Below are 10,297 nucleotides of genomic sequence, written 5' to 3' on the forward strand. Positions count from 1 at the left end.
AGGCAGTAGAGGACAACCATGGAGCATTTGCCTCGCCGGAAACCACATTGGCTAGGGGACAGGAGTCCTTGCTTCTCAATGATATAGTCCAGGCGCCGTGCAACAAGCCTTTCCATTAGTTTTGCCAGGCATGAGAGCAATGTAATAGGTCGGCATGACTGGGCCTGTGTTGGGTCTTGTCCAGGCTTAAGGATTGGTAGGACTAGTCCTTCTTTCCAGTTGTGGGGGACTGTGCCAGTCTGCAGGCTTTGGTTGCATAGTTTCAGCAGCATGGAGTGCTGAGTACTTGGTAGGGCTTTTAGAGTGCATTATGCACAAAATCTAAACCAGGGCTGGTCATTTTCAAGCATTTCATCCCATGTGCAAGCTCTACATGGGTGAAGTCTGAATCATACTCTGTTTGTCACCCAGATTGTATAAATTTTCTCTCATAGATCAGCGGGGGGGTGAACATGATTGGGTCGTGCAGTATCTTGAAGATTTTGGCAGATGAGGTTAGCACGTTCTTCAGTGGACTGAGCGGAGGTCAGCAGCATTCCATTATGTATCAGGGGATATGACAAGTTGGTCCTTTGTGTCCTCTTCATACGTACTTTTTTTCCAAGAACTTATTGATATTGTTGCTGTGTATGTAAAAGATTCAATGGATTGCCTTCTGTATGATTGTTTGTGCTTGCGGATGCAATATCTTGCCGCAGCGCATCTCTATATTCTATAAGCGCCACTTGTGAGGGGTGTCGTTGTAGGTCTCGTAATGCACGCCTCCTGGCCCTCACCCTCTCCCTGCACTCATCATCCCACCAAGGGGTCGATAGTCTTGTGAAGGGGTTACCTGTGGTGCATCGGGTACTGTTCCTTGCTGCATCAAGGACTCTCTGTGAGAAGTCCCTAGCTCAGCTCCTCCACAGATGCCGGACATATAAGTTTTGAAGTAGGCACAGTTCTTGCAAAGGAACTCAATGAGCGGTTCTCATTCTTCCAGCGGGGGACTGGAGCTGTCTGCATAAAGATTAGTAGGAGAGACGCTGAGGCACAGAAAGTGGTCGCTACGCACATCCTGAAGCAATTTCAACTCAAAAAGGGGTGCAATGTCTGCAGAGAACAAAACCAAGTCCAGGCATTCCCTTGCCTTGCTCCGCCGCGTCTGTCAATGTAAGTGCAGTGTTGCCAGTTTTTTTCTTGACGAGAATACCAGATTGTCTAGCTCAGAATACCAGAAATTCTATTGTTCAAAACAGACCATTACCTCCAAATTTAATGAAATTATTCGTCAGAAACGTTGGTTAGAAAAAAAAAGTATCATATGTACTGTGCATTTATCTGGCTTGACGATAATTAGCCAAATTGAACACGTTATATTTTTTTCTCTCTGTTTGGAACATTTTGACACTTTTATTTTCCTGTGTTTGATTACATTGACACGTTTTCCTTTTTTATCACAGAGTGGCACTTCTTCCCCTTCGCTCAACATGAGCAAACCACGGAAACGGGTCATCTTCCTTTTGCGTATTTTCGTACATATTGCCTTTATCTAACATTTTGGGTGTCATCACTTGTTGCGGTTGAGCAGATAGCTCTTGGTCCGAATAACGGACTTCGGTACCTTAGTTGAAATTTTATTTCGTTGCTTGTTTTCCGCATAGGTGACTTGTGAAAACACTCGCTCCACGAATGCATTGGAGACAGGTCAAAGTAGACAAATGATGCAGTAGACAGCCAGTTCTATGAATGGATGATGATTTTGAAGATCAGTGAAATATTGAATGGCACCCTAGAATTCAAGTGGCACTGAAAGAAGTGGCACTCTAGAATTCAAAACCACCAAACAAAAATAGTGGAGCTTGCGTCGCAGAGATCAGTTCAACAACCTCAGTCGTCCTAGGTCATATCATCACTGATCAGTAATCAATCAATCAATGATAATCACTCTCGTGCTTATATTGCACTAATCACTTATGTTAAATGTTATTAGATTGTGGATATTTCATCAAGCGGTAAACTTGCGGTTCCAAAAATGGCGGGAAACCTCTAGTCGCGCCGATCTGAAGGTAATCTATATAATCCACGCCAACGCTGGAGGAAGTTCAAACTTCAGAGGTGGAACTTTATGCAGTTAATTTGCAGCAAGTCAGAAAATACCAGATTTAGGGATATATACCAGATCTAAAATATTTAAACCAGACACCTGAAAATACCAGATTTGCGAAATCTGGTATAGAAATATAACATCTGCCAACGCTGGGAGGAAGTTCAAACTTCAGAGGTGGAACTTAATGCAGTATATTTGCAGCAAGTCAGAAAATACCAGAAAAATACCAGATTTAGGCAAATATACCAGATCTAAAATATTCACACCAGACACTTTCTGAAAATACCAGATTTGCGAAATCTGGTATAGAAATTTACCATCTGGCAACGCTGTGTAAGTGAGAAATCTATGTCGTTCATTAACATAGTACAAGTGTTTATTACGAGTTCCTCTATGCCTATGGAGTGTCCAGCTGTTGTATCTGGGTGCATACAGCTGGAGGAAAGCAGATTATGATGTGCATTGAAGTCTCCAACAAGTATGTATGTGGGAGTAAGTTGGTTTACATAGGATATTTCATTGTATGTCATTGGTTTATTTGGGTTGTAGATATTCATAATGTCAATGTGTCTATTATGGCTTAGCAGGTGCTTGGTAGTTTGAACTTCCAGATAGCCTATATGGTATTTACGCAAGGAGAGTGTTTGGGCACATAAGGATTGCTTGACCAGGGTGCACAAACCGGGATGCATGCCAGAGGCCAGCATTGCCCAACACCAGCATATCTTTCATCCTCCTTTCCGTGCGTAAGCCTGCTAAAGGGCAGAGTAGACTAAGGGATTATATGATAAAAGCCAATAGTACAAATCCCCTTCATGGAAATTAACCAGCGAGCTAATGAGAAGTGGGTCACCAATACAATCGCTCTACGCCGTATTGAAACCATCCAACAGCTCTATCCCATGCCGTCTAACCTCCTCACGATTTTCGGTAAGCAACTCCCTACGCCATACCGCTGTTGATACACAGCCAGCACTCCAGCCCGTCCGTTCGTCGCAGCTGTTTTCCCCCGCCATAACTCTACCTCCACGCATACCCCGCCTCCCCGCCTTTTTTCACTGACTGCCGGACGGCTTTTCTTAGTTTCTGCTCACTTGACTGCATTACGCTATGAAAACAGGATCTATAGGAGTTGTAAACTAACCTAACCTAACTTAACCTAACCTTATTCGGATAAGCATCAAAGGTCTGCGAGAAAAGCCTCCAGTTGGTCATGCGATAATGGTGGAGAGTCGGGGTAAGTGTGGGAGGAAGAAGATGCTGGGGGATAGTAAGGCAGGGAAACAGTGACGCGGGGTTAACGTCTTGCGGATTAAGTAAGGTGATGACGCATTACCGTTTGGTACAGTTCACATTTGCGACAATGCAGTGTGGTCAGCGGACACTTAGGATAACAGCATGTGTAAGAAGTGATGGTATGGGTTATAAATATAAAGCATTGGAGAACAACGTATTGACCGTTAACTATGTGGAGTAGCAGCTTGTGTGCTGAAGCAGTGTTGGTTTAAAGTTCGTGTGGTGAGATAGGTCAATTGACTACAGCTGCTTAGGTGCCAGGATGACAATATCTATATCATTTAGATGGTTGATGTTGGCTCCAGGGCTGATTTGAGCGTTAATTTGCTGGTCTGCGGCTGCGCACCCCACAAACCTCTACCTCGACCATCTCTATGACACCAATATGAAGTGTAGCCATGAAATGTTGGCAGGTATTTATCTTGTGTCCAGGTTTCTTAAGGCCCGTTTACACTAGTGGCAACGACATGCGCTTTGAGTCGTTTGCTGCAGTGCCTCACCGAGCACAACCGTTCACACTACTTTTGTACTCGGTAGTTTGAGACTGCGCGCTTTGAACACTAGTTGCCACCTAGACGTCAATGAGGATGGATGTTACCGAATTTGGGCTGTGGGCCATTGTTCTCGGGTGTGCTACGGTCCGTCATTCTTCGCACTATGTCAGTTGTAAACGAGAATTTAGCATAGGCATCATAATTAGAGAACTAGCACATTCAAAAAGATAGTTTATAAAAAATATAGTCTATTCTTAAATAAAAAGTTCCAATATTCGTACCGATATTATATCATCCTTTGAAATCGCTAAACGGTAATGCATTAATTGTCAGAAGTAAAATAGTCACTAGACTGCTTTAATCGCAGATTCACTAGAAATTTAAAAGCGAAGAAAACACCACAAAAATTTAGCATATCTCTATTGAAAACGTTTCGGAGATTAGCCCCATCGTCAGTTCGATAAATCTAAAATTATAAATTTCTAATAAATTGTCAGGAGTTATTAAAATCACATAAACTAAACACGTAATGTAAAAATAACTTACACCATTTGCATTTCGGTTTTTGTACTCCTTTGACCGAACACTCCATTGGCGTTCGTGTTCTCAATAAAGATCAATTAGGCGCTCTACTAGAGAGTGACTCCAAACGAGAGTGGTGTTAGTCGACATTTGGTGTGCCGGACCAGCATACACAATCAACCTTACTAGACCACTGACAGCTATCTACTAACTAAGAATTTAAAAGTAAATAATAGTCCACAAAAATTCATATCTTTATAGAAAACGTTTCGGAGACTAGCTCCATCGTCAGTTCGTAGAATCTAGAATCACAAATCAGAAATCACAAATTAATACATTGAATCCATAGAACGAATTGAATTTCTTTAATTAATTAATTTAGATTTTTAATTTGATTCAAATTTTTAATTTAATTTAAATTCTTAGTTAATTTGCGATTTAAGCATTCAAGTGATATCAATTAATTAATAGCTATCTACTAAGCGCCGCGCTTGTGTTGCATGAGGCATGGCCCCTGTCAATCGCTAGCTCGTCAATCGGTCAAGAAGCGCATGCAGAGGCTGCAAAGCGCCTCTGCATGCGTTTTGAGGCACTTGATTCTCGTGTGTTGCCCCTAGTGTGAACGGGCCTTTAGAGGCACATGATACTTAGTTTTTGGGAGTATAGGAGCAATTTGGTTTCTGCATGGTGTGGGTACTGGGTAGATGCTATTGCAATTTAGCGATATTATGGAGAAATCTGACAAGAATGCAGATGCCATTATTGACCCTTACTTTTCTGCTGAGCCTTCTTCTTTTTGAGCTATGGATGCAACTGTTGAGGTGATCTGAACAGGGTTCTGATCACAGGGTTGTGCTGCTTTCAGCTGGCCAAGACCATTGTTGGTAATACGCTTGTTAGTTTCAATCTTAGGTGGAGGTGCTTTTGCATGGGATTCACCAGAGTCAGAGTGTCCACTTCACTACTCGTGTCCACTTCACCAGAGTCAGAGCTGGACGCGAGTTCAAAGTCAGATACATTAAAGCATGATGGGAGGTCCTTTGCAGCAGAGCAGACATCATCAGCTGAAGGGGACATATTAGGAGCATTATCAGCAGGTGGACTCAGTCTCTTTGGTGCCTGCTTATCTGGCTTGCAGGATGGGGTAGTTGATGTCATCTTCAGAGCAGTCTAAGTTCTGCTGTAGTGCACTTTTCTTACCTCTTCCAGAATTCGGGTCCTCCAGGAAAAACCCCTTCTTTTCCGTATTATGATTCCACTTGCACATTCCATGCGTTCTGGCTTGTCATTTTCTAAGATAGCACTGGTATGTTCAACTTCTAGGAAATGCTGCAAATGGGATGTTGTAAGATGGTCAGTTGTTGGGTCGGCTCCCGGATCGATCAAATCCGCTGCACTTGCCGTGCCTTCTTTCATAATGCTCACGTTGACGTATGGATAAATATAATTAGTAAATATTTCACAGTCTAATTCGAGTTAGAGTTTGTAACACTAGTTTTCCGGGCGAGATCAAGGTGTATGGACTTTATTACAGGAATGGAATATATCTACTTGTTGAGCCGCGACTGGATTTTTGGAGCCGTGAGTTAGCCCACTTGCGAACCGTGAAAATGTACTTCCCGCACGTGAATCGCTTACTGCAGCCGTTAAATCACATTCGCCAAAATTGTTGAATGTTTTTAGTAATCTAAATTTAGAGCAACGCGATATTGTTCATGTTAAAAAGAAGATGCTGCTTGACCAGAATATACTTGCTTGGCTATGTTTGCTCTGCGTTACCAGCAGCGTACTGGGAATACCATTACTTTAGAAAGGACATTTGCCTATAAGACATAATTAACGAAATTAACGTAACGAAAGTTACGAACATTGAGTTAAGCTATTTTTGGCTTAAGTCAAGTTATGACCAACAATGCACAATATTTAAGCATATAAGAGTGAAAACACGAATAATAATACCGAGAAAACCTGGGGAGTGCAAATAATCCCTTAGATGAAGTTAAAAAATCGCACCTTCTTGAGGTAAAGCAGCAGAACTTGATAACACTTGCAAGTATGATGGTCGGGACTAAACTTTAAAAATAAGAATTTATCGTAGAACAGTTGTACGCCGATAAAGGATTAAAAGCTTCAACAGAATGACCACAAATGGTTACTTTTTGGGGCAACGACTAATTTTTTTCATTAATTATGGCTACGAAAAATTCGTAATATATAATTCCGTTGTAGAATCATAGTCATCCTTGTTCATTGATTAAAAATTCTTACCTGAAAATAAACTATTTTGTATGACACTAGCGTTTTACAATTTACTTAAAATCATCAGCATTCAACAGAAAATGGTACATGACTGGCTCGTTTTTGAGCCGGCGGAAAACCTTGCTCACTTCCGGGAACTGAGATTTATTTTTAGTGTCCGTATGAATTGAGGGGGGGGGGGCATGGAGGAATTCCAAAAAGTCAATTGCCTTCCAGCAGTAAAGTGGCGACCGTCTTCGTGGTTGCAGAACACCTATATGGTGCAGGATAGCACCAGTCAATTATAACTTCTTGCCTCCAGCGTCTCATTTGAAATGGTACCTCCCTTCAGCTGGGTGGGGTACTAATAATACAAAGAGCGTCATTTTAGATACAAATAGAAACGAGCATGACAGAGGACAAATTTGCCTATTTGTCACCTTTTGACAAATGAGTAAGCAAAGAAATTTACCTAGAACCGGAAATTTGAATACATTTTTGGCTTTCAGCCTGGAACGATACCTTTTCATCCACGTAGAAAGATTTAAAAAATTATGCTTCTTCGAAGGGGCTTGAAAGTGAATCGCCGTTTGAAAAGTGAATTCATACTTCTCCTCTTTGGCTATGCAGCGCGACATCTTCACCAGGTGCGAGGAGACTTCTGGGAGCTGCGTAAACTAGGTCTTGAGGGAGAACCCCGACTCACCAAGTACACAATCGTGTATGAAAGTACAAAACGTGAAGTACGTTTCATTCGAAAATTGAGAGTCAAAGTCGAGATTTTCTTCAGCCTGCATTTTCTTCACCTGAAATTACGTAATTATCGGTACCTAGCTTATAACAATTTACATATTCCTTAACCAAAATGCTGTATACAAGTGCATACAGATAAAACCGCCACAAAAAAATTATTCAACGCAAGATGCTCAAATCCCTGTGAGCGAATTTGTTGGTTTTTATGCTATAGTATAAATGTATAATGGGATTTTTCGAATGAGGTTGAGCTTCATCCAAGCATTACAACATAAATCTTAGGCCTATAATGTCGCTGAAATCGGTATACAAGATTATCGTATCACCAAATCAGTTTACATTTACATTTTTGCAAACAAAAGAATTGTTGTATCTGATTAAAAAATAGTCAAAATATTCTTGTTTTAACAATTTAAACTTATTTCAATGAAATGTGACACAAAAAGTCAAGACTCAAGCATTACGTACGTGGGGGAGTGAACATACGAAATCGAAAAAAGTATGAAAAGCTGTCACACCTCCAAGCTTGAAATTATTGCCTTGGTCGAGCTTTGGCCGCCCATCAGGCACAGATCGACTACCCGTCAAACACTGCAACACTCGCCGCGTATTGAGGCATTCATAGAGAAGGTGAGCTAGAGGGCTTGAGCAATCCTGATAACTGGATATAAATTTGAAAAAAGAATAATCTTCTAAAAAAACATACTCGCACCAATCCATATAATTAGGTATTAAAGATTGCATTTCATGCAAATGCAGAGAAAAGGGCCAATAATATTTGTAAAATATTTGTATATAATATTTGCCAATAATATTTGTAAAATATTATTGAGCTCCTCTAATGTACTAAATAACGATTATTGTATATTTGTGTCAAAATGCCACCGAGGTACATTATTCTTCAAGTAAATTGCAACACGATCGATTGATGAAGACAATTCAAGCTACGTTGATGAGATAACCTTGTTATGTAAAGGGTTAAGGGAGCCTCAATGATGGTAGAAATAGAACTCACCGTCTTCGTAGAGTTAAGTTTAAATTTTTACTAAGGTCTGCCACGTCATGAAGGTGGCACCTACTGTCCCACTCCTACTGAAGGTGGCACTCCTCAGGCTCGTAAGGCACCCACTCCACGCCATCCGACTTGCCGTGGCCGGGACTAGGCCGTGTGAGCCAGCCGTCCAGAAGCTCAAGATAAAAAAAACTTTCGTTTACAAGTTCTTCCGCATGCTTTCGGGTTTGCGGGAACAAGTTACGGGAAGGCGGGAGAGATCAACTAACTTGTGTAGCTGTTCGAGTTCGGCACTAATTCGGTCCAACCGTTCCAAGGTGTCTCGAATCCACGAAATAGAATTCCAGATGTACTGTTCGACGCGTTGGCAACGTTTCAATAGGTCTTTAATGGGCGTGAATATGTCCAACATCAAGACTAGTTTCACTGCAAAATCTTGACCACGAACTTTGAATTTGACAGCGTCCACAGGGCTCGCTGTCTCGCGGTTCTGGATGAATCCTCGAACAAGAGACTTGTAGCTCTTGTAGAGCGAATCTAGAACCGCGATTGAAGCGCTGAAAAACCTAAAGGCCAGGAGTCAATAGAGACCAACATTTTGTTCCGTATACTAAGATATTAAAAAAATTATTTGTATATATTGTGAGATTTTCTTTACGAAATCTTTACCTATTGAATCAATTAAACTTTATCGACAATTTGTAATTACGTATGGTCAGTTAATGTATCGAAATTTGTCAAAGGAATTTGTAATTGATGTACCTGACTTTACTGGTGCCAGTTCCAAAGTAATATCCCTCACAATTCCATAGTAATATCCTTAACGAGACAACAATTATACAGTAATTTTTTACCTTGTGGCTATTAGGCGAGTAGCCAAAGTGGCCTTCGAGTCCCCACTTATCGTACTTGCTTTGTATTCGGAGTAGCCACGTCCTGCAGCAAACATATCGGCAAACGAATTAGCACGATCCAAGAAACATTTAAAGAACTGTGAAGAGGAGGACTTGTCTCTGACTTCCTTGGCTGCTAGGTCTACGAAATGCGCAGAGTCCCAGAACACACCACAGGCACTGCTAGATCGACGTCGCCTTTTCCGAATCCGCATCGCTGCTGCAGTGTCGCTTTGAATCCACGGGCATGATATTGGCCGTTGGAGTGGTTTGCTGGTAAAAATTTCATCAGGAAACAAGTAGAGCATAAAAAAATTAGCACGTCAACAACATCTTTAGAGATTTCAACCTAAAAAACTGTTACAATATAAGAAGACTGTTATCTAAATGGAGAATATTTTCAGTGCAGAAGGACAAGCATCTTGGATTTCATGATTTCATAATAATAGAAATAATTTTTTTGAGAATTAATTTAGATTGAGTATGCAAAAAAGTATGCGGTATTATGCAAAAAAAGCTGAAAGGAGGGAACAAAAAATTATAAGAAGCTTGAAATCTATGCAATAACTATTATTTAAACTTACTAAGCTACACTATATAAATACCAAAATAAGATAACAATACAAGAAAGTAAATGCATGCAAAGCTTTGCTATATACGGGCTACTTGAGGCAAATTCAATGAGTAACAGTAGAGTTGACACTACACGTACTAGAGTAGACCATTAATCAACCTTCATGTTCTATTAGTTTTGTTGTTAAATAACAAATGAAGAAACTTTGAGTCGTCGGCGCCTACTGACTTGAATGGAACTTCTAACTTGAACATGACAGCAACTTTATCGCAGTACGAATAATTAGAATAAGTATTCGTACAATGGTACCAATATTTTTCTCATGCACCACTTGTACTGATGAAGCAAAGCACTAATGGTCAAGGAGAAGAGAGGAAGTCACCGGAAAACAGGTACTAGTAACGTTCATTGTATCGCTTACTTCGG

This window comes from Hyalella azteca, unplaced genomic scaffold (assembly GCF_000764305.2).
Source record: "Hyalella azteca isolate HAZT.00-mixed unplaced genomic scaffold, Hazt_2.0.2 contig4227, whole genome shotgun sequence".
NCBI lineage: Eukaryota > Metazoa > Arthropoda > Malacostraca > Amphipoda > Hyalellidae > Hyalella > Hyalella azteca.